This window comes from Engystomops pustulosus, chromosome 3, assembly GCF_040894005.1.
Source record: "Engystomops pustulosus chromosome 3, aEngPut4.maternal, whole genome shotgun sequence".
Taxonomy (NCBI): domain Eukaryota; kingdom Metazoa; phylum Chordata; class Amphibia; order Anura; family Leptodactylidae; genus Engystomops; species Engystomops pustulosus.
The window spans coordinates 123,077,237-123,103,932 of record NC_092413.1 but is presented as its reverse complement, the minus strand read 5'-3'; the positions used below and the strand labels follow the sequence as shown (position 1 = coordinate 123,103,932).

The 26,696-nt window shown below is 41.9% G+C and overlaps 1 long non-coding RNA gene across 1 annotated transcript in view; it reads left to right on the top strand.

Moving 5' to 3' along the window:
* The first annotated feature begins 5,761 nt into the window (after positions 1 to 5,761).
* LOC140121869 (uncharacterized) overlaps positions 5,762 to 26,696 on the top strand; it is a 121,250-nt gene continuing 100,315 nt past the window's right edge. Inside the window, exons 1-2 of the long non-coding RNA XR_011854212.1 lie at positions 5,762 to 5,973; positions 10,607 to 10,728. This is a non-coding gene — a long non-coding RNA (uncharacterized lncRNA). The remainder of the gene's footprint in view (positions 5,974 to 10,606; positions 10,729 to 26,696) is intronic.

Here is a 26,696-nt window from a genome sequence, read left to right as displayed (position 1 = left end):
CAGTCCCAAAAAGTTTTCAAACCAGAGGAGCAGGTAGGTGGCCCTCCAGAAAAATTGAATAGATTGAGTGCCTGTATGTGGCAGTCCCAAAAAGTTTTCAAACCAGAGGAGCAGGTAGGTGGCCCTCCAGAAAAATTGAATAGATTGAGTGCCTGTATGTGGCAGTCCCAAAAAGTTTTCAAACCAGAGGAGCAGGTAGGTGGCCCTCCAGAAAAATTGAATAGATTGAGTGCCTGTATGTGGCAGTCCCAAAAAGTTTTCAAACCAGAGGAGCAGGTAGGTGGCCCTCCAGAAAAATAGAATAGATTGAGTGCCTGTATGTGGCAGTCCCAAAAAGTTTTCAAACCAGAGGAGCAGGTAGGTGGCCCTCCAGAAAAATGGAATCGATTGAGTGCCTGTATGTGGCAGTCCCAAAAAGTTTTCAAACCAGAGGAGCAGGTAGGTGGCCCTCCAGAAAAATAGAATAGATTGAGTGCCTGTATGTGGCACTCCCAAAAATTGTTTAAAACAGAGGAACGGGTCGGTGGCCCTCCAGAAAAATTGAATAGATTGAGTGCCTGTATGTGGCACTCCCAAAAATTGTTTAAAACAGAGGACCGGGTCGGTGGCCCTCCAGAAAAATTAAATGCATAAAGTACTATAGCAAGAGCCAGTGGGCCCTGTCAAAAAATAGCCAGTTTCCTCTGCTTTACTGTACAAAGAGGAGGAGAAGGAGGAAAATGAGGAGGAGGAGGAGTGGATCAATTATTCAGGTTGAGCTTCCTTCACCTGGTGGAGATTGGAAATTATGAGAAATCCAGGCTTTATTCATCTTAATAAGCGTCAGCCTGTCAGCGCTGTCAGTCGACAGGCGTGTACGCTTATCGGTGATGATGCCACCAGCTGCACTGAAAACCCGCTCGGACAAGACGCTAGCGGCAGGGCAGGCAAGAACCTCCAAGGCGTACAGTGCCAGTTCGTGCCACATGTCCAGCTTTGAAACCCAGTAGTTGTAGGGAGCTGTGTGATCATTTAGGACGATGGTATGGTCAGCTACGTACTCCCTCACCATCTTTCTGTAAAGATCAGCCCTACTCTGCCGAGACTGGGGACAGGTGACAGTGTCTTGCTGGGGTGACATAAAGCTGGCAAAAGCCTTGTAAAGCGTACCCTTGCCAGTGCTGGACAAGCTGCCTGCTCGCCTACTCTCCCTCGCTACTTGTCCCGCAGAACTACGCACTCTGCCGCTAGCGCTGTCAGAAGGGAAATACTGTTTCAGCTTGTGCACCAGGGCCTGCTGGTATTCATGCATTCTCACACTCCTTTCCTCTGCAGGGATGAGAGTGGAAAGATTTTGCTTGTACCGTGGGTCCAGGAGAGTGAACACCCAGTAATCGGTGCTGGAATAAATTCTTTGAACGCGAGGGTCACGGGATAGGCAGCCTAGCATGAAATCTGCCATATGCGCCAGAGTACCAACGCGTAAGAATTCACTCCCCTCACTGGCCTGACTGTCCATTTCCTCCTCCTCCAACTCCTCCAACTCCTCTTCTTCTGCCCATACACGCTGAACAGTAAAGGACTCAACAATGGTCCCCTCTTGTGTCTCACCAACATTCTCCTCCTCTTCCTCCTCATCCTCCTCCACCTCCACCTCCTCCGATATGCGCTGAGAAACAGACCTAAGGGTGCTTTGGCTATCAACAAGGGAATCTTCTTCCCCCGTCTCTTGTGACGAGCGCAAAGCTTCCGACTTCATGCTGATCAGAGAGTTTTTCAACAGGCCAAGCAGCGGGATGGTGAGGCTGATGATGGCGGCATCGCCACTGACCATCTGTGTTGACTCCTCAAAGTTACTCAGCACCTGACAGATATCAGACATCCACGTCCACTCCTCATTGTAGACTTGAGGAAGCTGACTGACCTGACTACCAGTTCTGGTGGAAGTTGACATCTGGCAGTCTACAATGGCTCGGCGCTGCTGGTAAACTCTGGATAACATGGTCAGTGTTGAATTCCACCTCGCGGGCACGTCGCACAACAGTCGGTGAGCGGGCAGTTGGAGGCGGCGCTGCGCTGCCCTGAGAGTGGCAGCATCTGTGCTGGACTTCCTGAAATGCGCACAGATGCGGCGCACCTTCGTGAGCAAATCTGACAGATTGGGGTATGTCTTGAGGAAACGCTGAACTATCAGATTTAACACATGGGCCAGGCATGGCACATGTGTCAGTCTGCCGAGTTGCAGAGCCGCCACCAGGTTACGGCCGTTGTCACACACAACCATGCCTGGCTTCAGGTTCAGCGGTGCCAGCCACAGATCAGTCTGCGCCGTGATGCCCTGTAATAGCTCTTGGGCGGTGTGCCTTTTATCGCCTAGGCTCAGCAGTTTGAGCACCGCCTGCTGTCGCTTAGCAACGGCACTGCTGCTGCGCCTAGAGCTACCGACTAATGGCGCCGTGACCACGGATGGTAGTTCGGAGGAGGAGGTGGAGGAGGGGTGGGAGGAGGAGGAGGCATAGTAGGCCTGAAACACCTGGACCGAGGTAGGCCCCGCAATCCTCGGCGTCGGCAGTATATGACCAGCCCCAGGGTCAGACTCGGTCCCAGCCTCCACCAAGTTAACCCAATGTGCCGTCAGCGATATATAGTGGCCCTGCCCGGCAGCACTCGTCCACGTGTCCGTGGTCAGGTGGACCTTGTCAGAAACGGCGTTGGTCAGGGCACGGGTGATGTTGTCTGACACGTGCTGGTGCAGGGCTGGGACGGCACATCGGGAAAAGTAGGGGCGGCTGGGGACCGAATACCGAGGGGCGGCCGCCGCCATGAGGTTGCGAAAGGCCTCGGTCTCTACTAGCCTATAGGGCAGCATCTCCAGGCTAAGCAATCTGGAGATGTGCACATTAAGGGCTTGGGCGTGCGGGTGGGTTGCACTATATTTGCGTTTCCGCTCCAGCGTCTGGGGTATGGAGAGCTGAACGCTGGTGGATGCTGTGGAGGATCGTGGAGGCGACGATGGGGTTTTTGTGGCAGGGTCCTGGGCAGGGGGCTGACTATCAGCTGACACAGGGGAAGGAGCAGTGGTGTGCACGGCCGGAGGTGAACGGGCTTGTTGCCACTGAGTGGGGTGTTTAGCATTCATATGCCTGCGCATACTGGTGGTAGTTAAGCTAGTAGTGGTGGAACCCCTGCTGAGCCTGGTTTGGCAAATGTTGCACACCACAGTCCGTCGGTCATCCGGTGTTTCCTTAAAGAACCTCCAGACTTCTGAAGATCTAGCCCTCGCCGCAAGAGCCCTCGCCACGGGAGCTTCACTAGTTGACACATTTGGCGCTGATGCACCAGCTCTGGCCCTGCCTCTCCGTCTGGCCCCACCACTGCCTCTTCCAACCTGTTCTGGTCGAGGACTCTCCTCCGTCTCAGAAGCACTGTGTTCACCCGGCCTCTCAACCCAGCTTGGGTCTGTCACCTCATCATCCTCCGATCCCTCAGTCTGCTCCCCCCTCGGACTTCCTGCCCTGACAACAACTTCCCCACTGTCTGACAACCGTGTCTCCTCATCGTCGGACACCTCTTTACACACTTCCACTACGTCAAGAAGGTCATCATCACCCACAGACTGTGACTGGTGGAAAACCTGGGCATCGGAAAATTGCTCAGCAGCAACCGGACAAGTGGTTTGTGACTGTGGGAAGGGTCCAGAAAACAGTTCCTCAGAGTATGCCGGTTCAAATGCCAAATTTTCCTGGGAGGGGGCAGACTGGGGGGGCTGAGGTGCAGGAGCTGGAGGAGTGGCGATTTCGGTGACATGGGTGGACTGCGTGGAAGACTGACTGGTGGACAAATTGATCGAAGCATTGTCAGCAATCCACGACATCACCTGTTCGCACTGTTCTGGCCTCAACAGTGCTCTACCACGAGTCCCAGTAACTTCAGACATGAACCTAGGGAGTGTAGCTCTGCGGCGTTCCCCTGCTCCCTCATAAGCAGGTGGTGTCTCACCCCGGCCAGGACCACGGCCTCTGACCCCTGCAGTAGTTGGACGCCCACGTCCCCGCCCTCGTCCTCTACCCCTAGCCCTCGGGTTAAACATTTTTAAAATGAGAGTTATAGCTTTACTTTTTTTTTAACTTTTTTTTGTGTTTTTTTTTTTTTTTGTGTTTTTGAGTTTTTAAAACCAAACAATGCTATCCTATTGCTATGGCTATTTTCTAGCCAAGTATGAAAGCACACTACTATGCCAGATGAGATGACGCTGAGTTATTAAACAAAATAAACGTAAAATAAAAAAGGACAAATGGCAGACTGTGCCTAATTGAAATCCAACCCCTACTAAATTTTCCCACTTCGGTCTTTGCAATGGATATGTGCGTCACTAAGCGCAAAACACAGCGGTCGCAAGTCTCACTACAAATTGCTCACAATTGGCTAGTAGATGCACTGCAGCAAGTACAGCCACCAGCAGATCAACCAGAAATCAAATATATAACGCTACTGTAGGCGTAAGCCGTTTGGATTCTCCTATGGCTATTTTCTAGCCAAGTATGAAAGCACACTACTATGCCAGATGAGATGACACTGAGTTATTAAACAAAATAAACGTAAAATAAAAAAGGAAAAATGGCAGACTGTGCCTAATTGAAATCCAACCCCTACTAAATTTTCCCACTTTGGTGTTTGAGGTGGATATGTGTGCCACTAAGAGCTAAACACAACGGTAGCAAGTCCCCCTGCTAATTCCTCACAAAATGGTACTAGATGCAAATAAAAAAAAAAAAAAGTAGAACGTTATTGTAGCCCTAAGAAGGGCTGTTGGGTTCTTGGAGAATCACTCCTGCCTAACAGTAAGCTAATAGAACACCCTAACGCTTTCCCTGACCAGCAGCAGCTCTCTCCCTAGCGGCATCCAGACACAGAATGATCCAAGCAGCGCGGGCAGCGGCTAGTCTATCCCAGGGTCACCTGATCTGGCCAGCCAACCACTGCTATCGACGTGTAAGGGTACCACGTCATGCTGGGTGGAGTGCAGAGTCTCCTGGCTTGTGATTGGCTCTGTTTCTGGCCGCCAAAAAGCAAAACGGCGGGAGCTGACATTTTCTCGAGCGGGCGAAGTATTCGTCCGAGCAACGAGCAGTTTCGAGTACGCTAATGCTCGAACGAGCATCAAGCTCGGACGAGCATGTTCGCTCATCTCTAATCATGATGTAACCTATGTTATATCAAAGGGTAGTCAGACAAGTGTGTTTGTTTATTAGTGTGTGTACATTTACATTTTTTGGGAAAAGGTTCAGTATTGTGTCAAACTCTTTTTTTTAATAAAAAAAAAATTATTGTTATTTTTTAACTCTCAACTTACCCTTTAGTGAATTATACCAAAATAAACAGTTGAGATTGAACATGTTTATGGTTTATTTTCAGTGAAAATTATCTTGGAACTGCAAATAGTACCAACATTGCTCCTTTAAAATGTTGCTGTATGATTCTGAAATTGCAAATAGAACTAACACTGGTACTGTAACACAATACAGTATGATGCAGATATTAATAACACTGGTACTATAAAGCTGAAATGTTTGTATGATGCAAATAGTATGACCGCTTGTACTATATAATACAGTTACATAAGATACAAATATTGGTACTATAAAACTGCAATGTATGTACGATCAAAGTAGATAAGCCTAAAAAAAACAAGCCAGTCCATCAAGTCCAACTGTTAAGAATTAAACAAATGTTTTTTTCCCATAACCTGTGATATTTTTTCTCTCCAGTAAGGCATCCAGGCCTCTCTTGAACATGTACATAGAGTTCGCCATAACAACCCCCTGGGGCAGAGACTTCCATAGTCTCACTGCTCTTACTGTAATGGACCTTTGACCTTTGTCTATGGTGATGGTAGAATCGCCTCTCCCCTAGGCGTAGAGGATGCCCCCTTGTCCTGGTCACAGGCCTAGGTCTAAAAAGCTTTTTGGAGAGATCCTGGTACTGCTAATTCAGGTATTTGTACATTTTTTTCAACCATCTTTTTTCTAAACTGAAAAATCCCAAATTTTGTAATCTGCCATTGTATTCTGATCACCCCAATTCCCTTATAATCTTGGTTGCTCTTCTCTGTACCCATTTGAGTTCTACTAAGTCCTTTTTATACACTGGTGCCCAAAACTGAAAACAATCTTCCAAGTGTGGTCTGACCAGTGATTTGTATAAGATTTGCATCAGAAAGCATGATGCAAACAGAACAGTTGTGGGATGCAACTTCTACTCAGACTGGCACTGCACTATAGTAGCCAATGAATAGCAAGATGCAGTTCTTTACACCGCCTTGAAAAGGGATTATTATGCTCTCTGTCCCTCACAGACTTCTCTCTATCACCCTGAAAAGATTAATTGTGATAATATTACAGCTCTATCCTTCACTGTCCCTGTAGCAGCATGCCCTAGCACTTTCCTGGATGAAAGGGTGCTGGGCCATGTGAGAAGTTATCAAAAAAAGTTTTTAAAATTAACCAATTACAAAACTGAATACTTGCTTTCAATGCTATGTAGAATAGATAGAAGAATTATTAGTGGAATGATTAAAAGTTCAGGTTATTTTTCACCATATGCTAATGTTTCAACATTTATTTCTGAGTAATTTGTAGGGAATTAGCCACTTTCTTTGTGAGAGTTTTGTGAGAGTCCCTTTGTGCTTTCCTGATAATAAATATAATAATACGCCTAGTGCTTGCAGTAGGATGAGAAAACAAATAGTTTGATTGAATAGCAGCCTATAATGGTTGCAGTTTAATCTTTTGAAGCTAAGTGTTATTTGGTAGAGATTCTGCAATGCTATTTCTGCTTTGACACAGTTTGAAGGTTAATGTTTTGATGAATAAAGCAAAACATATAATAATGGCCTTGAAAGGGAATTATGCTGTTTTATAGAAAATCGCTTAACATTTCCTAGATGCTCTGCTGCAGGAATGTAAAGTTAGGAGAAAAATAAACTGATGTGGAACACAACTGAGGTCCAAGGAAAAAGGCAAGGGAGGAAGGAGAAAATGTCATGTTTGTACTGGAATTTAGCATTTTAAAAGTTTAAAGGATCTGGTATATTTAGTATGGAGAACAATATCCGGGCGGCACGTGTTGCGGGTGTGATGCGAGTTCATCGCATTGCACTTGCGAGTGTGGAAGGGGCCTATCTCTGCACTATGCTAAAATAAGCAATTCTCTTATTTACTCTCATCCGCTATATGCAGCCATTTGCTGGATAGCAGGGTTTTTACCTTGTCTACATGGCTGCTCTGCCTGACGTTGTTTGGGTTGGTTGCCATGGGAATCCGTATCTGAACATTGGAGAGGAGTGGAGGGTCAGTGGATCTTGTTAGGAAGGGCACAAGGGAAGGTGTGCACTTCCGATCAGTAGCCAGCTAGGTGCAGGAGATTATCAGTCCTGACTATTGCTGGCAGCAATAAAACAACTTCTGGACCTTGAATGATGTCACAAGCATGTGACTGATCACATGCCTCAGGTAATACAATTACAAAGAGGAAGTCTCTGTAGAAGAGCTGGGTGTGCTTGAAAGTTTGAATGCAGCAGAATTGTGTATGTGTAAAAGTGTGAATGAATGCACAAATAAATACTCAATTCTAATGAATCAGATCCTGCACACACAGCACACTATATATACAGTGCAACCTCTTTGAGTGGATCTCTTTGCACTTTCTCATCTGTAGACATACTGGGACTCATTTACTAAGGGCCCCGCGGACCGCACTTTCGTCGGACATACCGCATTTTGCACTGCTCGGACAGGGATATAAAAGGGGGTTTTGGCGCATGCGATCGGATTTTGCGCCGGCTGTTATGCGACAGAAATCGGGGGGCGGGTTGTCTAACAATCCGACGGATTCTGACAAACCGCGGGAATTAACTTCAAAATTGTTTTGCAAGCCAAGCACTTACATGTACCATGAAGAAGAAGGTGAACTCCGGGGGACCTGAGAGGGGAAGCGACACATGCAGGATATCAGGCGCGCGATCTTAGTAAATTACGGCACAGTGCATTCTGGAAGGACAATGCACTTTCGGGAACTGCGAGGGACCGGGTAAGTAAATGTGCCTCACTCTGATGTTGCCAGGTGATTACTAGAGATGAGCGAGCACTAAAATGCTCGGGTACTCGTTATTCGAGACGAACTTTTCCCGATGCTCGAGTGCTCGTCTCGTATAACGAGCCCCATTGAAGTCAATGGGAGACTCGAGCATTTTTCAAGGGGACCAAGGCTCTGCACAGGGAAGCTTGGCCAAACACCTGGAAACCTCAGAAAAGGATGGAAACACCACGGAAATGGACAGGAAACAGCAGGGGCAGCATGCATGGATGCCTCTGAGGCTGCTTAAACTCACCATTATGCCAAAATTATGGGCAACAGCATAGCCATGACAGAGTGACAGAATGAAGCTAGATAGCATCTAAAACATCCAATAATTGACCCTGACACTATAGGGGACGGCATGCAGAGGCAGAGGCAGCGGCAGCAGCGGCAGGCTAGAGAGTGTCTTGGCAACATACCCCAAATGGACTCAGGCTTAAAACCAATGGGTGGCAGAGAGGAACCAAAGGAGGTGAGCAAGAAGCGCTCAAATAATATCGGTAAATGATAAAAGTTTGCCAGTATATTTTGTGGATTACACAGCAGGGTGGCGACAAAGTTAACAAGTTTGATGTGGAAGCCATGAAAACAACCCAAAATTCTGCCTGACACAGATCGTTTGATAAGGGGACCATGTATAGAGCCAGTGAACTAGTAGTAGATTAAAGGTGCTGCAGTTAAAACTATGTTAGTTGGATCTTGGGATGGAGCTGGCGCTCCGCTGCCAGGCGAGCTTTCGCCAATCCAAGCCCCTGTCTCTAGGCTACTCCCCAAACAGCACTTCTAAGAACCTTTTGTATAAGATCAAGTGTAGTAGCGTTCTTATAAGTTTAGGATATGGCGGCTGAGGGGAATGTAAACAGATGCGCAAGAAGCGCTGAAATAATATTGGTAAATGATAAAAGTTTGCCAGTATATTTTGTGGATTACACAGCAGGGTGGCGACAAAGTTAACAAGTTTGTTGTGGAAGCCATGAAAACAACCCAAAATTCTGCCTGACACAGCTCGTTTGATAAGGGGACCATGTATGCCTACAGTTCATGCCAGTCGCTGCACTGGCTGCCAGTCTCTTTTCGAATACAGTTTAAAATAATAACCCTCATCCATAAAGCTCTGTATAATGCTGCACCCGCCTACCTCTCCTCTCTTATCTCAGTCTATCGCCCAACCCGTGCTCTTAGATCCGCCAGTGATCTTAGATTAACCTCTACCCTAGTGCGGACCTCCCACTCGCGTCTCCAAGACTTCTCTAGAGCTGCACCAATTCTATGGAATGCTCTGCCCCGGACTATCAGACTAATACCTAACCTCCAAAGTTTCAAACGTGCTCTTAAAACCCATTACTTTAGGCAAGCCTATAACACTCATTAACTGCAGGAAGTTTTAACTCTTCTACTAACCCGTCCTGTGTCGTCCTCCCATCTGTTATCCAGCAACCAACAGGCACCAGACTTCTCTGCAGTCCCATTCACCCTGGACCTGGTATATAAGATGACGGCTGAGTGGTTCAAGCGACAGCAATTCCATTTATTATATTTTGTTCTATTCCCTAAGAAGAATGGCTTGACCATTAAATATTCTTTTACCTCGTGTTACCCCATCATTTTCATAAACCGTAAGCTCTGGCGAGCAGGGACCTCACTCCTGTTGTTCCATACAAATGTTGTGCTCTGTTACATTACATTTGTATTTGTTTCCTATGATTTGTAAAGCGCTACGGAATATGATAGCGCTATATAAATAAAGATTATTATTATTATTATTATTATTATTATTATTATAGCCAAATGCATTTGCAGAGCATTTGCCCGACAGCTTGGAATACACCTTAAATAAATCAGGCACTAAAAAGTTATACTCAGGCCCAGGCAGAGCCCATGCATGAACAAGCACATCTCATATATAAAGCTGAGTGTATGTGTGTGTATGTATGTATGTCTGCTAAAGGACTCACCATTGCATTTACAAACATAGCCACTCTCTGTGACTCAGGGAACTATGATTAGGTTTTATATTGAAATTTTTACCCAACGCTTTCCAAAATACACTATTAACCTCCATAAACGGGAGCCGTGATTGGTTGCTATTCTGCCACAGGTCATTAATATGAGCTCTGAGCTTTGATTGGTTACTATAGGCAATGAGCATAGGGAAGCTTATATGTGAGGTGACATGGATAGTGATGGAGACAGGCAGGGAGAGTAAGAGGCAGAGAGACAGGCAGGGAGAGTGAATTAGAGACAGGTAGAGAGAGTGAGTGAGAGACAAGCAAAGAGAGTGAGTGAGAGACAGTAAGGGAGAGTGAGTGAGAGACAGAGAGATAGGCAGAGAGACAGAGAGGGAGAGAGAGATACATAGATTCTATTTTGTTATAGTTAATCCAGTTATTTACTATCCCAGGCAATGCTGGGATCTACAGCTAGTATATGTATATATTTGATTTTATGCTACATAACACATTAAAATGTCTCTATATTTTATCCCAACCAGTCTCCATTGTTATGAAGGTGTATTAAAGGGTTGGCCAGGAAGTTTTGCGACCTATCCGGCAGATATAGATTCGCATGAGGAACGGACACCTATGGCGGCAGTGATGGCCCCACATGCTGCAGGTACATGGAACCAGTTGTTTAGCTTTTTATTATGTCTTGAACAGCTGATAAGTTTGGAAGCTGGGTGTTGGGCCTCCATCCATCAGATATCAAACCGATTTCCGCAAAATAGGATTGCAACAATTTTGAGACATTTCAAAGACAGAAATGTAACTTAACTGCAATTATACATCTCCCCTTTGTGTGCATTGTAGACATTAATTGGCTGGCTAGACAAGGACTCCACTACTGTATTTTGAGACACACTACTGTTCTACTCAGCATGACACATACTATTGCTGTTGATATCTCCATAAGAGTATACAGCTAGTGACCGGTTTCCATAGAGACATGTAAAATAGTTGACACACTATTTCCTATAAATAAATAGGGCTGTAGTTGAATATTGGCAGACGGTCTCAACGTACAAGAAAGCAAGGCAGTGATTTGGAGAGACACTGAGCTTTCAGTCACTGGCAACTTGGGAGAAAACAGAGAGTCTTATCTTGAATAAAAGAGTCAAGTAAGCTAATTTGCATATCAGGCATTGTTAGTTTAGGGGGTAACATTTTTCTTCGGTAAAGAGGACAATGGGCTGTGCTGCTAGCTGGCTTCTGTAGAAGTGTTGATGGTTAATTTATCTCTAAAACCATAAAAACCAGGGTATGAACTTACAACATAACCTCATTCTAAACTATAGATAAATGCAGATAGAAAAGGTAAACAATGGGCCACATGTATCACTTTTGTGTGCCTAAGTGTAGTAGTTGCACCTAAATTCTGGCGTACTGTTACGCCAGAATTATCACAAGCTACAACCATCTGTGATAAGTTAATTTCCTGCCTCTTATTTATCACTTAACTTTAACACAGTTTAGGCGCAATTTTGGCACAGTTTCGGCACAATGTTAGATCAGGGCACTTACATGTGATCCTGCTACAAGCTCCTCTCTGCTTCTCCCACATCCTAGAATGAAGATAACACTCACAGCAGCATCCAGGTGTGTGACACCCAGCACCCAGTTACCTCTTCAGCAGGGGCTTCTCCTGGATGGGATCCCCCAGTGCTGCTCTCCTGCTGAACCCCTGTAATTCTGCACAGTATCCCCTTCAGACACCAGTGGGGTCATCCTGCTACACGGGCGACACTTGTCTGTAGTATCTGCAAAATTCTGCAAACTTCTCCTGTCCTGCTCTGAGCTGAGGATTTTGCAGAATGTTTTTTAAATAGAAGGTGATGAACTGTAAAAAGAGTCTGTGGGTCCTGTCTGCAGTGTTTTTATTATCTGTACTAGTGTCTGCAGTGTCTAGCTGAGCTCTTCTGCTAGGGATGAGCTGCTATGCACAGGGGCTAAGTGCTTACTTCTCAGATAACGCCACCTTCAGGCTTGAGTGTTTTTGCGCCCAATTTTTGCGCCTAAATGAAAAGTCGCACGTGATGAATATCATTAGGCGCAACAAAACATCTGGATTGGTAGGATAGATGAGGGAAACCTGGTAATTTTTGCTGCATGGCTAGTTTGCTGTTTAATTGCAAAAATGGCACAAAAACGGTGCACCAGTATGAAAAGACGCAAAAACAACAGAATAAATGAGTGATACATGTGTCTTTTGCTTATTTGTTAATATGATTTATGTATTGATATTGCCATTTACACCACCTATTTTTTCATATTGACATTGATCATTTAATTAACTTTTTTGTATTCTCTTATCTTTATTGCAAACGTACATCAAATTTTGCATGTCGCTTTTTTTGCATCCATTCTGTTTAGATTATGTCAAGTGTTGGTGCTGATAAAGTTGGTTACCATCACATGAGATGGAGGCCATGCCCCCTAGCCTTCATGTGATGGAGGCGGAAACCACAACCCCTTTGAATCCATTCTGTTTAGATCTTGTCAAGTTTGGTGCTGATAAAGCTGGTTTCCACCACATGGGACGGAGGCCCCTCCCCCTAACCATCAGGTGATGGAGGCAGAGACCACGCTCCCTAGTCATGTGATGGAGGCGGTTCCTTTTAAAACATTGAGTTATTATCATTAAGTGTAGAGCAAGACTAAGGCTTGTAAAAAAGCATGTTGATCTGTTTATGTATTATACCCAATTTTAGTATAAGCTATATGCTGGAATAAACTTTGGTTTATAAAAAATGGTGTTACCTTCTAAAACTGTATGTTAGATCAATAAGGATTGCATAATTCAGCATATCTCTTTGGCACACACCTTATTAGAAGTTTTACCATAAATTATTTGTTTATGTATTTATAATAATTTTTTGAAAGAATTCTGTTGTAATTTATCCCAAAAAACTGTCTCTGCCATATTTATTGAAGGCTTAAGTTTTTAGACAATTTTATTAATAGTGCGACAAAAGGGTGTGACCTCCAAACAGGGTGCAGGGAAAAGACATTAAGGATTCTCCTAATAAGCCATAAAACAACTAATAGAGCAAAGTACAACTAGACAGTCTTTCAATACGTGAAAGAAAAAAAATCCAATTCCAGCACCACTTTGAAGTTAAAAAAGATTCTGCATATTCATTCCCGTTATTAAAAAAAATAACATTCCATGATCAATCCATATAAATCCAGGTTAGCTCATACAAATCTATTCTTTTCTGCCGTTCATGATGTTCTTTGGCCCTTTTCACACCGGCATTGTGGGGCATATATCCAGCAATAAATCTGCAGCCGGACATATGTTCCCATTGACGCCTATGGTATGTTGCTCACACACAAGGAGCAACGTATCATACAATGTAAAGGGAATAGAGCATTCTCTATATTTTCCCATGTTTATGTCAAGGCACTGTGCTTCATTGTGGAGAGGGGAGGGGTGAGCAGCAGGGATTCTCAACAAGATTTACATTTATTTGGTAGTCTTACACTACACCAGATTTATCAACCACGATCAGACATGTTGATAAATCTGCCACAGTATAAGACTGTCTAGCTGTACTGTTCACTGTCTTACCTTGAGTGGTTGAAGACAGAGGACGAGATTACTCATCATAATTAGCCAGCTATTTTGGCATTTAGACAATCTATATCCTTATGCAGTTAAAGTGTCACTCTGTGTAAACACATGGTTATAGAACAGTCGTCACAGATGGCTGATCATCAGGGACATCACTTCCAAGAACACTTACAAAAAATAATGGGGGAATTTAAGGAGGTTTCTAACATATAAGCTTTTTCAAATATCTTTGAAACTTTATACATAAATGTTCCTGAAAATTTCAAAATGTATTATTAAATTTGTTAACCTATTAGCATCCTAAAATAATAATAATAATAATAATAATAATAATAATAATAATAATAATAATAATAATAATAAATGGTAAATAATTTTCATTATTTTGTTATTTTTATTTATTTTATTATTTATAGTAATTAATTTAGATGCCTCAACTATTTGTCTGCAAGGCAGAATATTTCAAACATACGGTAACACAATTTAAATTTTTCAAAATTTTTAGTACATTTCAAATTTTTTCATAAATAAACGCCTTTGCATATTGATCAAAATTGACAACTATAATAAAGTAAAATATGTAACGAAAAAACAATCTCAAAATCACTTGGATATCCTGAAGCATTTAAAAGTTATTACCACATATAGTGATGCATTTGGAAAAATTATACAATTTTCCAATATACTTTCTGTATCAATTCCCGGTGGTTTTCTGGATCTCTGCTTGCTGTAGTTTTATAGAAATCTTCTATGCTTACTTCCCATGGACAAAAATCTGACCATGGTCACACAGGTGTAAAGCTCGTTAGTATCATAGAAAGTAATCAGAGCTTTGTGATATAACGAGCCATGCACCTGTGTGACCATGGTCAGATTTCTGTCCACTGGAAATAAACAATGAAGCTTTCTTTAAAATGGCTGCAAGCAGAGATCTGGAAAACTATGAGGAATTGATACAGAAAGTATATTGGAACATTGTATAACTTTTCATCATTCAAACAATAACATTTATAGGTTCCTTAGGTATGCTCTTAAGTTGACTTTTATGTAAGTTGGAACAGATATATTTTATAATTGTAACTCCAGACAAAAAAAAAAATTTGTCCTAGTGACAATTGGATTTTCAAATTGTTATCCTCTCATGGAAATAATAATAATAATAATAATAATAATGTAATAATAATAATCTTTGTATAGCGCCATGAAATTCCATAACGCTTTGCAAATCAGACACCTTACAGATGATAATTGGCCTGGGACTAGCCAGGGATTAGCCTGGGACTAAAGTGAAGCATTAAGAGAGCTTCACCAGTGGTCACAGTGGGGAGAGATGTCCGTCTGTAACTAGGTGTCATCTGTAAGTTGGGTGTCCAACTGCAGCTGAAAATCACCATAAACAGGGATTCATTACTGTTAAAGCAGTGGGACTATGGAACTCCCTGTCGCAGGCGGTTGTTATGGTGGATACTTTATGTTCAAGAGAGACCTGCATGCCTTACTTGAGAATATATGATGTAGTAACGATCGGCGCCCCCGAAAATAGCGCGCGGGGCGGGGGGGTCATTGTGGGGGAAAGACCCCCAAAAGGCAAGTTAAATGCCGAGGTCGCACTGACCGCGGCATTTAACAGGTTAAACACGTGCGATCGTAGCCGAGTCCAAACACGGGTGCACCTACTCTTAAGCTCTGCCCACTTCCATAAAATGACGTTGTAAAGATAAATTTACTCAATGCAAACCACCCAAATCAAATTCACTGCCACCACCCATGGGTTACTTATAATGAGAAGGCCGTAGGCACCTCAACCACACAGACAATGCACACTGATGATTCACACAGAACATGCAATCAACAACTACATAAATATATTATGTTAAACGACCTGGTAACATAATCCCTTTGGAAACTTAGATTCTTTAACCCCTTAACGCTCTGCGCCGTAGCTCTACGGCGCAGAGGTATAAGGGATGTATGAAGAGGGCTCACGGGCTGAGTCCTCTTCATACAGAGGTGGGGGTTTTTGCATTTTGCACAAAACCCCCACCGCTAATAACCGCGGTCCGCTATTAACCCTCTAAACGCCGCCCGCAAAGTCTCGGGCGGCGTTTAAAAGACGGCGGCGCGCCGCCATCTTTTTTTCGATCGCCACGCCCCCGAACGTCATCGGGGGGCGGCGATCGGTTACCATGGTAGCCTCGGGTCTTCTTTTGACACGAGGCTACATGGTTTATGCAGGTTCGTTACAATGAGCCAGTGGCTCATTGTAATGTATGACCTGCAAAAATGCCATATACAGGCAGTCCCCGGGTTACGTACAAGATAGGGTCTGGAGGTTTGTTCTTAAGTTGAATTTGTATGTAAGTCGAAACTGTATATTTTATCATTGTACATCCAGACAAAAAAATTTTGGCCCCAGTGACAATTAGAGTTTAAACAATTTTTGCTGCAATGGGACCAAGAATTATCAATAAAGCTTCATTACAGACACTTTACAGCTGATTATTTCAATCTGGGACTATAGTAAAGCATTCAGAAAGCTTCACCAGAAGTCAGAGGGGTCTGTCTGTAACTATGGGTTGTCTGTAAGTCGGGTGTCCTTAAGTAGGGGACCGCCTGTATTGCAATACTGTAGTATTGCAGTATATGGTAGGAGCGATCTGACCATCTAGGGTTAATGTACCCTAGATGGTCTAAAAAATAGTGAAAAAAAAAGAAAAAAAAAGTTTAAAAAATAAAAAAAATTAGAAAAATATTAAAAGTTCAAATCACCCCCCTTTCCCTAGAACGGATATAAAACATAACAAACAGTAAAAATCACAGACATATTAGGTATCGCCGCGTCCCAAAATGCCCGATCTATCAAAATATAAAAACGGTTACGGCCGGCGGTGACCTCCGAGGCAGGAAATGGCGCCCAAATGTCCGAAATGCGACTTTTACACCTTTTTACATAACATAAAAAATGAAATAAAAAATGATCAAAATGTCGCACAGTCCTCAAAATGGTAGCAATGAAAACGTCGCCTCATTTCGCAAACAATTACCCCTCACACATTTCCGTGCGCCAAAGTATGAAAAAGTTATTAGCGTCAGAAGATGGCAAAAATTTTTTTTTCTTTTTTGTACGCATTCGTTTAATTTTTGAAAATGTATTAAAACACAATAAAACCTATATAAATTTGGTATCACCGCGATCGCACCGAACCAAAGAATAAAGTAGGCATGTTATTTGGAGCGAAGAGTGAAAGTCGTAAAAACTGAGCCCACAAGAACGTGACGCACGTGCGTTTTTTTTTCAATTTTTCCACATTTGGAATTTTTTTTCAGCTTCGCAGTACACGGCATGTTAAAATAAATTAGAAAATTACGGGAAAGTAAAATTTGTTACGCACAAAATAAGCCCTCACACAGGTCTGTACACGTAAAAATGAAAAAGTTATGGATTTTTGAAGTTGGAGAGCGAGAAATTAGCCGAAAAACCCTCCGTCCTTAAGGGGTTAAGGCTACAAGCAGAGGCTTAATAAAGTTAACACTTTAATATGCTTAAAAATTACAATACACTGAAAACATAAACTTGTCAGATTAAAATAAAAGAAAAAGAAGTTACAAACAATGTATACATACAATACATACAAACAGTTATGGGATAAATGAAACAATATACCCTTATTATTGGAAAGAGAAGGGCATCTTGGCTGGAGGACACAGCATAGATTTCTGGTCAGCCTTCTAATGGATAGAGTCCTCAGAACTGAACAAAGCCTTTTTGCAGATTAACTAATTTAAACCCCCACCCCCACCCCTGGCTGTGATGTCAGTGTGAAGGGGAGGTCTGCTTCCTTCGCTTCCCTCCAGTGAGGTACGTGCTGAGTCTGGCGTTTTATTAAAATCCCAGAACTTTTCATTGGAAGATGGCAAAACCATGCCATTGCTTCCAATCACCAGGGTACCTTGCTACCTTTCACCACATAACAAACTTGGGGTGTCTAGGCCTAACATTAGGGGTGTTCTGCATTTGGCTGGGTTCCCATGCAGCTAGGCTTTTGCCATGATGGTATCTCAATCTCCCCTGTAACTGGGGACCCATAATTATGAAGTATGTCCAAGTTATGGACAGTTATGATATTCCTTTGTCTCATCCTAACTTTTAGAGGGAAAGCGACACACAGGTCTACTATTTCTTTGATCTCTTTTTCCCCAGAGATGAGCTAGCAGAGTTGTAAATAATTACACTGCAAAACAGGCTTCCTCCTAATCTTTGGTCACAATAGGACCTCCTGGGGTGTTAGGCTTTAGCTAGCACGTAACTTGCTGGCTGGGTGTAACAGTAGTTAACACTTGCTCCTTCAGTCAATAATAAAATTAACAAGATGCAATGCAAAAAGTACAACTGGTGCAATATTATCACACATCTCTGTAAGGACAATGAGGAAAAACTCTCAGGTTGGACTCAAATAAGCAGTTGTGTATCAGATTATGGCTATATATATATATATATATATATATATATATATATATATATATATATATATATATATATATACTCACCGGCCACTTTAATAGGTACACCATGCTAGTAACGGGTTGGACACCCTTTTGCCTTCAGAACTACCTCAATTCTTCGTGGCATAGATTCAACAAGGTGCTGGAAGCATTCCTCAGAGATTTTGGTCCATAATGACATGATGGCATCACACAGTTGCCGCAGATTTGTCAACTGCACATCCATGATGCGAATCTCCCGTTCCACCACATCCCAAAGTTGCTCTTTTGGATTGAGATCTGGTGACTGTGGAGGCCATTTGAGTACAGGGAACTCATTGTCATGTTCAAGAAACCAGTCTGAGATGATTCCAGCTTTATGACATGGCGCATTATCCTGCTGAAAGTAGCCATCAGATGTTGGGTACATTGTGGTCATAAAGGGATGGACATGGTCAGCAACAATACTCAGGTAGGCTGTGGCGTTGCAACGATGCTCAATTGGTACCAAGGGGCCCAAAGAGTGCCAAGAAAATATCCCCCACACCATGACACCACCACCACCAGCCTGCACCGTTGATACAAGGCAGTATGGATCCATGCTTTCATGTTGTTGACGCCAAATTCTGACCCTACCATCCGAATGTCGCAGCAGAAATCGAGACTCATCAGACCAGGCAACGTTTTTCCAATCTTCTACTGTCCAATTTTGATGAGCTTGTGCAAATTGTAGCCTCAGTTTCCTGTTCTTAGCTGAAAGGAGTGGCACCCGGTGTGGTCTTCTGCTGCTGTAGCCCATCTGCCTCAAAGTTCGACGTACTATGCATTCAGAGATGCTCTTCTGCCTACCTTGGTTGTAACAGATGGTGATTTGAGTCACTGTTGCCTTTCTATCAGCTCGAACCAGTCTGCCCATTCTCCTCTGACCTCTGGCATAAACAAGGCATTTCCGCCAACAGAACTGGCGCTCACTGGATGTTTTTTTTTTTCGGACCATTCTCTGTAAACCCTAGAGTTGGTTGTGCGTGAAAATCCCAGTAGATCAGCAGTTTCTGAAATACTCAGACTAGCCCTTCTGGCACCAACAACCATGCCAAGTTCAAAGGCACTCAAATCACCTTTCTTCCCCATACTGATGCTCGGTTTGAACTGCAGGAGATCTTGACCATGTCTACATGCCTAAATGCACTGAGTTGCCGCCTTGTGATTGGCTGATTAGAAATTAAGTGTTAACGAGCAGTTGGACAGGTATACCTAATAAAGTGGCCGGTGAGTGTATATATATATATATATATATATATATATATATAATATGACAGCCACAAACAGTACAAAATATCCTTATACTTTAGATTTAATCATCTCACTGCTATATAACACTTAAGAAGATGTTGTTGTATCAGGAGGGGGTAGAGGGAGAGTAAGCCCACCTTAGACATTTTCACTATCATAAAAAAGAGGCAGGTAAAAGTAAGCATGGATTACTTGAAAAATGAACACTCTGAATTATTAAGCAAATAAATAGATTGACCAGGGTTAGACTAGATGGTCTCAAGCTATACCTTATGTATCATTCAGCATCAGAAACTTTTATATATCTTGTGCGGTTTAAGACTGTCTAGTCTAAGTCTGCACTGAGTAACTTTTAGAAACATTTTCAAAATGTACCCTGCTATCTAAGGGAATGTGAAAGAATGTAGCAGCAGTAACATCTCCCAGACAAAAGCTATTTTTCAGTCTACAAGACACAATGAAATCCACCCACGCAAATATGCTGCTTTGCCTAAGGCCTCTGCAATTTCATATGGGCATATAAAATCCTCACTACTAACAATCACAATAAAATAAGTAATGCAGTTAGTGTTTTGCAGTCCTCCATGTTACAGAATTTTTTCTAAATGCTGAGCTTTTAATCATAAAATAATATAATGCATTTTATAAAATATCAGAAGTTCAGGACTGGAAACGAAATAGTTTTGCATCTGCCTTAGAGCAAATTCACTTTTACTATTAAGCAAAAGCCTTCAAAGATGCCTTTGAACTTTGTGGCTTAATAAGATAGAGAGTATGCTTTGCTTTGAGCTTTAATTGCACCAAGAAATAAAAGGTCAATGCAAAATACGATATTGCTTTTTAAAAAACCTAGCTCTAAAGTAGTAGCAACCTGTTAGTAATTTCTTTCATTTGGCAATGACCCTGTATGCTAAAACCATATGTATGTATGTATGTGTTGTTTTATTAATACCTGCAACTAATTATAACTTCCATTTTCAAATATAGCACAATAAAACACCTATAAACTCAGAATTCTTATTTCCTTATCCACTGGCCATTCTATATTTTCTTTAAAGTACAAAATTAAAACTTTTGCTTAACTCTGCACTAAGCAAAAATAAGCCACTCTCTAATTTACTCGAATTAGCAGGTGTAAACTGCTAGCAGGGGTTTTACATTGTCCCCCTCCTTCCATCTGGCTTCCTGGTAACCATTGGAATCCATACAGGACTACTGAAGACGAGGCTTGTTGGGAGTGGCAGTAGGAGAGGAGTTCAAGGAAACAGGACCTTTAATCACAAGCCAGACCCATCACATGCTTCAAGTTGTCCAATTACAAACATGTTGTCCTGATTTATGTAAAAGACATTAATGCTCTGGCAAAAGACCTTGAGTCATATTTCAAACATGTGACTAATCACATGCTGACACCCACTTAATGAGAAGTTGAATATGATTTTATAAGAAGGGATGATAGATATACCAGGCTATACCTCAAGCTAGGAAGAAGGTATCATTGGAATTGTTGTCAAAGGCTCTCCCCAGCTGAACTAAAACTATTTTTTGTCAGTAACTTTAAAGTTACTCTTTCAGTTTGCCATTAGTTGTATACAAGAATATGAGAGTTTTTTTCTCCTTTAATGACTATAAAAAAGCTCTTTAAAAAAAAAGAAAAAAGACTATACTGTACATTGGTCACATATTTCAAAGGACACGGTTTATTTAAAAAGTTATGAAAATGCATCATTTCCATTATTATATGCTTGTTTAAAATTGGGTTATACGAAACTAAATCAACTGAAAGAACCATCTAAAACTAAAATCTAGAAAGTTCCACCTATTAAAGTACTTAAGTTTCTCCTTAAGGGACTCTCCAATGATGAGAAGTGTTGTTCAAGCCCTGTCTCATTCCTTCAATGTTGATCCTCTGCAAGGTGTCCGTTTCCATGTTTTTGTGTGGCAAGTGTGGCAAGCCTGACAACACAATTTTGTAAGAATGTTTTCTATGATAAAATATCATACCACACCTAACTTGTTATTTATATTCCCATAAAGCCCTTTCAGAGAAGGCAACCTCTGTAATTCAGAATAATTATAGTACTGTATAAACTCTAGTATAAGCCAAACCGAGCATAAGTCGAGACCCCTAATTTTACCACCAAAAACTGGGAAAACCTATTGACTCAAGTATAAGCTGAGGGTGTAGTATACAGCCAGCCCCCATGTAGTATACAGCCAGCCAACCCCTGTAGTATACAGCCAGCCTGCCACTAGTAGTATACAGCCAGCCCCAAGTAGTATACAGCCAGCCCCAAGCAGTATACAGCCAGCCCCAAGTAGTATACAGCCTGTCATATGTAGTACACAGCCTGCCCCAAGTAGTAAACAACCAGCCCCCCTGTAGTATACAGCCTGCCCCAAGTAGTATACAGCCTGCCCCAAGTAGTATACAGCCTGCCCCAAGTAGTATACAGCCAGCCCCAAGTAGTATACAGCCTGCCCCAAGTAGTATACAGCCAGCCCTCCTGTGGTATATAGCCTGCCCCAAGTAGTATACAGCCTGCTCCAAAACGTATACGGCCTGCCTCCAGTATGCCAAGCAAATAATTAAAAAATAAACTTAATACTCACCCTCCGATGATACTCACCTTTGATACTCGGCACGGATCCCAGTCGGCGGCTCCAGGTCGGCGGCGGCTTCCGAACCTCGGCGGCGGCATCTCTTTTCTATCTTCACTAACCGGCATCTTTGTGGCATTTGTGTCTACTTTCTGCCCACTATGCAGCAAGGTAGCGAATATCCAAAAAGATAACAGGACTATCTTACAAGACACATTCCCAGATATTTCTGAGTTCCAAAAACCTCCGATCATGGCCTATAGGAGAGCAAAAAATCTGGGGGGTCCATTTGGTACATGCTGATTTACAAACAAATAATAATAAAGGAATTGGGGGAGAACAGGTTGTTTTCCATGTCTTGGATTTTGCAATTGTAATAATATGTTTTAAGGGAATACTTTCTGTCATTCCAGAAAAGGAAAGAGATACCATATTAACCAACATTATACATGTACCTCTGACTTTATTATTTATCTCATTCAATGCCCATGTAGCTATTTATACGTAGGCTACTCAAGAGTGTCACCTGTGCATAAACCATCATAAATCTACAATTAGAACTAAGAAGACAGACCTACCCCTTCCTGAGCACTTCTTGAAAATAATTATCATGTTTCACAACTTGATGGAGTAAAAAAATATTGGAGAGGCGTTGATTAAGACATTAAAACGCCTTGAACTGAAGTGGATATATGAACTTAACACCCTACAACCAGATGGACTAAATAGGGAATTCAAGATGGGTGGTGTCATTTAGGTGTCCTACCAATATATATGTATCTTGTGTCTGCAATAATAAGTATTTTGGCTACTTAAGTTTATGTCCCAGTGGCCTTTGGCTCACTGCGTTTTTCTTTTGTTTTTATAATTGATGATGACACTTTTGTCCGTAAGGATATTTTCTTTGTTTTTACATAGTTTTGGTAAACATTAAATGTCTCTTCACAGATTTAATTATAATATGTGGGGGAGCTGATTAATCTCATTCGCTATATTCGTTCCTTTCTTTTTACATCGTATGGATGACCTCTTTTTCAATTTGGATAGCTGGGATTGGATAGTACATTTATAATGTATCTACTTGGATGCCCTTTGCTATATTTAAAAAAAATTGAGGTTTGTATGTTTGGGTAATACATTGGTGCCACTAAATGAATTATAGCCCCATAATCTTGGGGTACTAAACTACCAGGTATACCTTTTACGTTGGATGCGACACTGTCATATTTTTAACACTGTTTGCTCTTTTTTTGACCCCTTTGGTATCATTAGAGGCTGTGTTTGTGTGCCCCTGATGGATGGATGTACCCCTCTGGTGCTGTGTTTTAAGCACTTCATCGTAATCATTGGTAAATAAACATATTATTTTGGGTATCCCCCTAGATATATGTAACTTTACTGTGCCTACAGCCATCCATATATAATTGAGGTTTACTTTGTGTGTGTGTGTTTGTATAAGCCATGTTTTTTATGCTTGATAAAGATTCATGATGAATCGAAATGTTGCAATTTGAATGCCTGGATGAAAATAAAGACTTCTGGAATTTAATCTCACTGGTCATGTTACCATCAATGCCAGCAGTCATGTCACCAAGCACATCAAGTAATAAAGGGATTGGGGGATCCCTCTTCTGGATCTAAGGGGTCAGACCCCCATGTAATAAACATTCATAGAATATGAAAGTACAACATGTCAAAGGTGGAAACATCTTTATTTAACAGAATATTTTTTATCATTTAAAGTTTTATGAAATATGCCTTTAAATTTGCATGTTTGAAAAAAAACTGAATAAAAATCTGAATCACCTCTTTTATTAATAAACAGATCTTTCTAAAATATTGGAATTACCAACGAATGGCACTTGAAAATTGCAGAAAGTCTTAATCCACACTCTGAAATGCTGAATAGATTGTAATTTACACATGCACAACTGAGATCATGATCCTGAGAATCTAAATGCAGAAATATGAATGTGATTTGCATATATAACTTTGACTAATAATCAGTTTTTAGATGATTTTCATAGCAAATCTCTCCCTGGCTGGCTTTGACTTCTGGAAGTGATTTCCTAGGCAATTTTACATCTAGAAGAGTGTGATTGTGGAATTGTCTCATTTACATGCAACGTTGTGTAATCATTCTCATTTGAATACTAAAAGTGAAATTGTATGAAAGTATCACCATTTCCATTTTTGACATTACAAATCAAATGCCAAGCTGAAAACTTAAATAGGTCCATGTTTGTAAAAAAATATGTTCGTCTAACAAAAGGCAAATTGTATCAGTATATGGTTACTGCATATATAAATGAACAGCCCATATTATTCTACTTCGGAAAAATCTGAAAAGGTGCTGTGCCAGTAGTTAGTCCTCTAATCTTCATCTGATGTTGAACAAATAAGAAGGGCCAAAATCTGAATAAGATACAGCTGAGATTTAACAGGTCCTTGCCTGACCATGGTAAAATGTAAGAAGATATTTAGAACTAATCGACTGAATATTAAATGGTTATTCCAACAATTAAAACCAGCATAAAAAGCGCATCCTAGAAAAAACTAATGTTTGCACCAAACATTTTCCTTTGGTGTGACTTCATAGATGTCCCTGATATATCAACATTGAGTGATCCAAACTTCTGTCCATCAAACAGAAAAATCACTCAGCAATAGTGTTTGACAACATACTTAAAGGACCATCAGATTGAGGCTATAGTTATCAGTGACCTTAGTTTAATCTAGTGGTCGTTGGTTGCCTTTTCAAAATTTTCAAACTATAACCCCCATAATATATTATAGTGGGGGGCAGTGGCGCAACTAGGAGAAGCAGGGCCCCATGGCAGATTTACCTAAGGCACCCCCTCAGGGTGCGGTTACATGTTGCAGTTAAAACTGCATCGCAATCAGTTTTGAGGTGGTTTAGTTGGAGTTTTGTCAATTTAACAGGTGAAAGACATGACCTGAATGATTTAATTTGATAAATGGGAAACTTGTTCCACAAATGCCTTTCACTTGTCAAATTAACAAAACTGCACCTAAAACCACCTCAAAACTGATTGTGATGCAGTTCTAACTGCAACGTGTGACCGCACCCTGAAAAATATCCATACATACACACACGTTTATATAATCACACACATTTATAGACTTAAATACACACATATAACATTCTACACTCACATTTATATACTTGTGCACATACATATGTATGCACTCACATGCACACATTTATGTACCCAAATATACATTTATATACTTTATACATTTATGCACTGTATACAGTATATACAAACTCATACTGTATATACATACAGTATATATGCAAAGTTGCATATATACTGTTTATATACAAACATATAGAATACATACATCATATTCTTTTACATACGAATACACCCAATGTGTATACACATATATGCATTATAAAAACACCATATACACACATACAGAATCTATATACAGCATATTCACACATACATACAGTATATACAGCAGATACACACATACACCATATGCATATAAATACATATTTATATGCATGTGTCTACATACAGCATATAACCACACATACAGTATATATATAGCATATACACATAGTATATACAGCATATACACACATACATACAGTATATACTATACAGAATACACATACATACGGTATATACAGCACATACACACACTAACATAAAGCAAAAACACACACATACAGCATATACTGTACAGCATATACACATACAGCAAATACACACATACATACAACACATAAATGCAGGATATACTGTACAGCAAATACACACAGCACACATTCATAACTATACATATACATACACATACATATAAAGGTACTTACTTTGCCAGCATCATGCCAGCGTGTGGTTGTTCCTTCGGCCTGGTAGGTGGCTGTGGCATCGTGTGGGCCTACGCACCCAGGAAGCCACAGAAGGAGTAGGCGGCCAGGATGGAGTGAGCACGTCGGGCCGCCATGGGTGGTGTGGGCCGGCCACCCGCACACTGGGCCGGACGGCCGCAGATGGCCAAGAACAGATGGCCACGGATGGAGTGGGTCGGCTCCATGGCTGCATAAGTACTGGGTCGGGCGGCCGTGGTTGGAGTAGGCCAGCGGGCAGCTGCAGACCGAGTAGGTGGGCTTGGCGGCAGGGCGCAGCTGAAATGGCCATGCGGGGTGCTGCTGGAGCTGTAGGGGGCGGTCAGCGCCAAACGAAGAGGGCAGGCGCAGGTTAAGGTGGGCAGACAGGGACAGCACAGGGGTCCGTATTGATGTACAAGGGTGGTCCCACCGCCCCAGTACCCCAGATGGACATTAGAATATAAATTTTGTCTCAGCTGTTCATCCCGGGCCCCTGTGCTGCCCAGGCCCCGTAGCAACTGCTACGGCTGTTGTTACGCCACTGTTGGGGGGCATTTATCATTATGGTCTATTGTGTTTCTTTTTGCAACTTTTTTTTTTTGCATCTCTTAAGGTTTATCTTTTAAGGCTCACAAGTGACTTTTTTTGGAAAAATGGCCACAACTAGAAAATTATGGTGCAAGTGTGAAACCTTTTGAGCAAACAGTACAAAAAAGTTATAACAAGATCGATGCAACAAAAAAGTCCCAAAAAGGAATACAAGAAACCA